The sequence below is a fragment of the Akebia trifoliata genome, chromosome 6 (assembly GCF_017979445.1).
Source record: "Akebia trifoliata isolate Shusen 1 chromosome 6, ASM1797944v1, whole genome shotgun sequence".
Lineage (NCBI taxonomy): Eukaryota > Viridiplantae > Streptophyta > Magnoliopsida > Ranunculales > Lardizabalaceae > Akebia > Akebia trifoliata.
Window position 1 is genome coordinate 6,848,873 of NC_141380.1, and position 6,643 is coordinate 6,855,515.

General features: G+C 34.4%; 1 pseudogene; it reads right to left on the reverse strand.

The window, feature by feature from the left end:
- Positions 1-4,056: 4,056 nt before the first annotated feature.
- On the reverse strand, positions 4,057-4,647 carry LOC147399962 (glucuronoxylan 4-O-methyltransferase 1 pseudogene; annotated as a pseudogene).
- Positions 4,648-6,643: the final 1,996 nt, after the last annotated feature.

The following is a 6,643-nucleotide window of genomic DNA, read 5'->3' on the forward strand; positions in this document are numbered from 1 at the left end:
ATAAATGTTTAAGGACTTGAAAATGCTTTGTTTTTGGAAGGAAAATTGAGCGATTTTGGTTATAAGTTGAGAATAAGGGCATTTAGAATACTTTTTCATCGAACTATAAGAGACGAAAAAGGAAGCATGCCATCAATTTGAAAACACAGAGACTATCTCAAATGTTCACTAAAACATGGAGGGTTACTTCTAAATCGCCCATATAATATAACCCCTCAGCTGGTATATTAACAGCCTCTTGTAACCAACATCCACCCTTATTTTATACTTTATCTCACATAAATGATCTTCATGCTGTTGTTTACTCTTATTGGATATTCAAAATTCCTTAATTTTGATGATCTGCTAAAGAATTTATCATTTGGATAAGTCGACATCGTCTAATTTGGTTGATATTTTTATATAAGAAAACTTTGTGGTACGATTATTAATGGAATGGGCGGTCTTACCTATCTATGTGCGATGCGTCTGGATATTGTGTTTTATACCTTATTGAATACTTATTAGAAATATCATGTATCAGAATCAGATGTATATATTGTAATAAAGTATATATGTTTTTGGAAAAAAATGTTTGAATTCGAGCTGGGTTAAGAAAAGTGAGACCCAAGTTATTAATGGAATGTGATTCCCAAGCGAAATAATCTAGTAAATGTTAAGGGTGTGCTTTTAATACCACAATCTACGTGATTTGGAAAGAAAGAAATAAAAGAATTTTCGAAGGTCTAATGTCGCCTAATACATGCATATGTGATCAGGTTAAAGAGGTGCTGAGAAATTTGGTTGATGGGTGTGAAACCGATAATGATGAAATGGGGCAAAGTGAAGACTTCATTCAAGCTTTTAGGTGTTCTTGTAAGATGGCTCATCCAACAAGAAATATAATTTTTGGGCAATGTTCCGAAGATGGAATTATAAAGATAAATACAGATGGCTTGCTTCAAATGGTGGTGGTCTGGGATTTATTGGTAGAGACTCCAATTAATTTCTATAATTAAATAGATGAACTATACCCAATGGATTAAAATAACACCTAATAACAAAAAAAAAAAAATTTAAATATTATTTTAGGCGGTTCAAAACCGCCTCTAATGATGTAAAATTTTTTTATTAAATTTTACGTTTCAAATTAAAACATGTAAATATTTAAAGAAAAATAGTTCTATTGGCACCCCAAATTTCACTTATTACACTTCAATTCCTTAAAAAATGCTATTGCCGCCCCACATTTTACTTATTATACTTCAATTAATTATCACACCATAATTAGAATAAAACACAACATTCACATTACAAAACATATAAGGGTAAGTTCTTATAGTGACAAATCAGATACTAATTGAAATACTAACATTGTAAACAAACAAAATAAAATTAAGAAACAAAAAATCAGCTACTCAAATGTGGTCTTTCGACATTGGTGTACTCCCATACGTAATTATGAACATGCACTACCTGCAATCAATAAAAATTCATAGGAACTGTAGACATGAAATGTTCACAATGAACCTCAATACTACATTGTTTGGAGTCGCCACCATTCTTTTTTAGAAATGGGTGTGAATTGGCACCCGAATCGATTTTTGAAAACTATTTTTTTTTAATGACATTGTAGTGACTCTCATTTGTTGGAAAGGGCAAGGTCTACCTAAGATCTAGGTAATGAGGTCCGGTTAGAGGATGGGGAAGGTGTTAGGCACCCCATCCTCTCCACCAAAGGTGGTTACCTTGCTTGGCCATTTTATTTTGTAAAAACTCAAGAAAATAAATACTAAATGCATGAGAATGCATGATAAGGGTGGTGTGTGCATTGGAGTGAAATGTCCCCTTTTTAAAAGGGTCTTGATTTCAAAGTGACATTAAGGGCATTCTATGGAAGAGAATGACTTATGTAGTCACATTGCATTTATGAATATGAATGTAGGTTTGAGCTTTTAGAGTGACTCCATGATGGAATTCCCTTGATGCCACAACCTTGATGCATGCATGCATGGCTAGAAACTTAGTGTTTCACCCCATCAATAGGGTGACACATTTCTTCATCATTGCCATGCATAGGTGGGTGTGTGCATTGTGTACAATATGATGCATGAAACTAAGGTTAAAAGGGCTTCAACCCCCATCATTTCGATCGAACCTTAGTCCAATCTACCGGGGATGAGAGAGGGTATTCATCACATCCTATAGGATTTCTAAAAAGAAAATAAAATAGAGGGTTAGAAGAAGAATATGCAAGCTTTGAAATAAAATCTACATATTAAACCCCACCTTATCCCTTGATGAACTTGAACCTTGAAAAGAAAACTTGAGAGTTGAGTGAGATGGTTGAAGGTTGGGTTGAAGTTTAGAAGATAAGAGAATGAGTATGAATTTTTGTAGAGTTTTAGGTTGAGAGATGGGGGCTTGAGAGCATGAGTTGATCATAAAAATGAGGGTATTTATAGAGTTTTTGAAGAACTTTTGGGAATAAAGTGGTCCAACCCTAAAAATAAGGAAAATGGACATGAGATTTAGGTTGTTTCTTTTTGAATTTTCCATTTGTATGAGGGTAAATATGACATTTGTGAAGAAACTCTAAAATCATTCTTTGATCCTTGATTTTTTGGTAAATAAAGGTGAGAAAGCAAAAATACTTTTGGGAGGATGAATGGGGGAGTGACATGTGTAAAGGTGGGGTGGTAGGTAAAAAATAGATCTTGATTTATTTGTAAATAACTCATAAAGCAAGGGTGGAAGTGTAGTTTTGAAATGGACCAATGAGAAAACAAAAGCACATTTGGGAGGGTGAATAGGAGGATGACATGTGTAAAGGTGAAGTGGTAGGTAAAAAGTAGACTTTGGTTCATTTGTAAATAACAAATAAAGCAATGGTGGAAGTATAATTTTGAAATTGACCAATGGGAGAACTCCATGTATGTACTTGAAGATTCCCACCTTTTGAGGGCATAATGGGAAGTTCCCTCACATTTATGGATTATTACCAAAGACCAAATAATCTTTTTGGTTTGACTAAACTTTTTGAGAAGGGTATTCTTGAGTTTTCACAAAGGAAAAATTGACCCTCCAATTAGATGATGCATTGGGTATTGGGGGCATATGAGGTATCAACATGTGTCATCTTATGAAGGGGTGAGAGAGTGGACTTGGAATGGGCTTGGTGTTGGACTTGGGTTTGGGTTAGGATATGGACTTGGGTTATGGGTTAAGAATGGCCTTGGGTTTTGGGCTTAGGTTGGCTAGGTAATGGATTTGGGTTATTGGGTTTAGGACTTAGAGAATGGGTTTGAATTTAGGTTAAAATATGGACTTTGTTTTGGGCATAGATTTGGTTAGATCGGTCAATGGAGAATGAATACGAATTTGGAGTGGGTTAGGGACAAGGTTGAGTATGCAAACTATATGACATGATGCATGTATGCATGAAAATGATGCAAAATAACAATGTGGGTCCGTCGAAAATCTTGAGTTCTAGATCGGAATCAATTCGAGAAAATTTGGATCTTCCTAACGGGTTCGTGGAAATTGGGGTGTCTACAGGAACATAATCAACAACTAAACAAATATTATAGAAGCAATGTAAAAAATTGATATATGAGCGTAAGGTTGCAATGTAAATTGATTTCTACTAGAGTAGTAATTTTAAATAGAGAAACACATATGCAAATTAAATAAAGAGTTATGATAGACTCATCAAATCATAGGTACACATCTATCCAAAATGCATCCAACACATGGATCAAGTACAAACACGTATGCCCAAATTTTATTGTAAATATATGAGACTAAAATCATGCATGTAAGATTTACAATTTTAAGGAATGGGTGCATACTACATAAATTCCTTTAGAATTTACCATGGGAAATAGAAAGCATGAAAGGTCAACAAATTAGAAGTGGTAACGTAATACTGCAACTTCCCCAATGTCATTTCTTGAGCATAACATAAATGTTTCTCATCATTAGTTAGCATTGCCAAAATCTATAACAAACAAGCACAAATCTTAATAATTGAAAAAGAATAGAAAGTAATTTCAAAGTGTAAATTTTAAATAAAACCTAAAACTTAAACAGATTGATAGCATTCGTAAGATTTGGATGATTATAATTAGGAAACTTGAGGTTTGATGCCTTAGCTAAATGCCGAGGTTGAACTTGCCAACCTAGTGCATCTTCATGGTACCTTGTTGGTGCATCAACCATGATCAAATCCCACTTTGTCTCATACACCTTATTAGGTACACCCTTCAATCCAAGTGAATACTAAGAAAATCTAGGATCACTCACAATCCTACAATCCTCTCTTGCCAATCTTCATCAGATCGTCTATTTGGTTTACCTTGCTATCATACATCACATAGTAAGATGGTAGGGAACCTCTCTCTTATTTGATCTATCCATGATTTGTCTTCTTCTAGAAAAACTGTACGGCCACCATGATTTAGAGTACTCCACATGTGGCTATCATGACCAAGTCCAAAGACTAAGTAGTTGCATGGGGACTTTTTTTTTTCTAGGACTCGGGCTTTTACTAAGATTTCTTTGAGTGTGTTGTGGTGTGATGTCTAAAGTTGTGTAGTGGATGGGTGCTTATGTGATGGATGGTGGGACCTTGGTGCAAGTTGGTGTGGAGAGGGGAAGAGGTGGGCACCATTACCACATCTTTAGTTACCTCTAACATGATTCAACTCCACCATTTGCCTCTAAGAAAGCATGTGCACTTGTTGTAGTTCCATCTTTGTCAACTATCAAAGCTACCACTGAATCAAGCGGATTTCCTTCCAAAGTTGAGCTGACTGCATACGAATCATCCTTTAAATGTAAGATAACCATCACATTACAATGTATCCGCAACAAGTTAACTTGTACAATCCACAACCCACAAATCAAATAGAAGTCTATCTTTGGTTGGTGAAATAGCCTTTGCAAATAGTCCATCTTAGTTTTGAATAAAATAAACTTGTGATCACTTCTTCTTTATCAATCTGTAAACTTAATACAACCACACAACGGAATAAAATACTCTAATGATAAGGAATCTTATAAAGTGCACACTCTTGAGCTTCTCGATGAGGGGATATAGACGCTCCCCAAGAATTTGTTTATGATGTTATGGGGAAGTAGCCGCAAGGATCATGTCGCCCCACACCTTCTCTTAGGAGTTGAGCCGGATGATCCTTCGCCACCATCATGCTATGACAAACTGCCTTCACTCGAGTCCGACTTTGAAGCGGCCAGCCCGCTTCAAATTTCAAAGAAACCCTCTTTAGTACAAGACAAGTGGCATTCTCTATTTGTTTCATGACCTTACGTTTCCAACTAAGAAAGAAAAATAAATAAAAATTGGCGATAGTGTAGGTGCCTTTATTAACTCGTGGGGTGCTTTTATAATTATCCCTAGCCAAATAAGTGCCTCATCATTTACAAGTTTTTGACCTAACCACCAAACGATTTAACCCCCATTCTCAGGCTCTCCTCAACCACTACATTACCTACTATTTTTTTTTTTACATGATTCTCTAGTTGCAGGGTAAGAAATGAAGCATGGTTACAAAATCTAAAATCAGACTACTTTTTTTTTTTGTTGTTACCCATTGCATATACAGCATGAAAGGCAGCTCCATGGTTTCATCTTCAAATGAGGAACATAGGGGTTTCCATGACCCCACCCCTTCAAAAATAAATAAATAAATAAAATAAGGCAATCAACTATAAAAAAAAAAAATACATAATTAACTAATTTCATTGTTTTCCTATGTCAAAAAGCATCAAAACAAAAGAAAATTCTGAAAAATAGTCCAAATAATTCAGCAAGTTGTCTTTTGCATATGTGCACCTAAATACAATCAATAATTTAATTTGTTAAATATTTTTTAGGGTTTTTAGAGAGAATTAAGTCCCCCTTTGTGCTCAAATAACATCAAAACCTAATAGATAGGTTCTACATCATAAAATCTTATTTACAAGATTCAATACTAGGTTAATCCGATAAGTATATAAAATAATACAAGTTGTTTGGAAACTCTTTAAAGGGTGGTAAAATCAGGATTCAAATATCATAATTTTAACCAAGAAAATCATGAAACCCTAACTTATTGAGGATCCAATTCGACATCCAATCATTTCTCTCTTTTTTCAAAAATCCTAACTTGATTGGGGTTTCAATCGAACTCAAATCGTTGTTCAAAAGTAGAAAATGATGGCTTCAATCAAAGATTACCTATAAAACCTTTCAATTTCTTACCGATGGCACAAGATTAGTCAATCGAGAAAAGAGAGAGAGAGAATCTGAGTTTCTAGAGCTTGGAGGGAAACTTAACAAACTCAGAGAGACTTTAGAGACGAGAGAGGGAAATTTAATTAAATTTTAAAAATTGGTCCACGAATTATCGATAGTTTATTTAAAATAAATTAACATAATTGATCGAGGAATTATCGACAGTTTTTAAAGAAATGTCGTTGTTTTTAGGGAAATACCGGCTGTTTTAAAAAATCGCCCTAAGTTACGTCCTAAATGCACAATGTTTTTGTAGTGAATTATCAGCTTGGAAAAATATCAATATATACTTGATAAGGGTTTATATTGAAAATCACTAGACCAAATAAATAAGCCAATTCTAAAATAGAAATAATATTATAATCATAA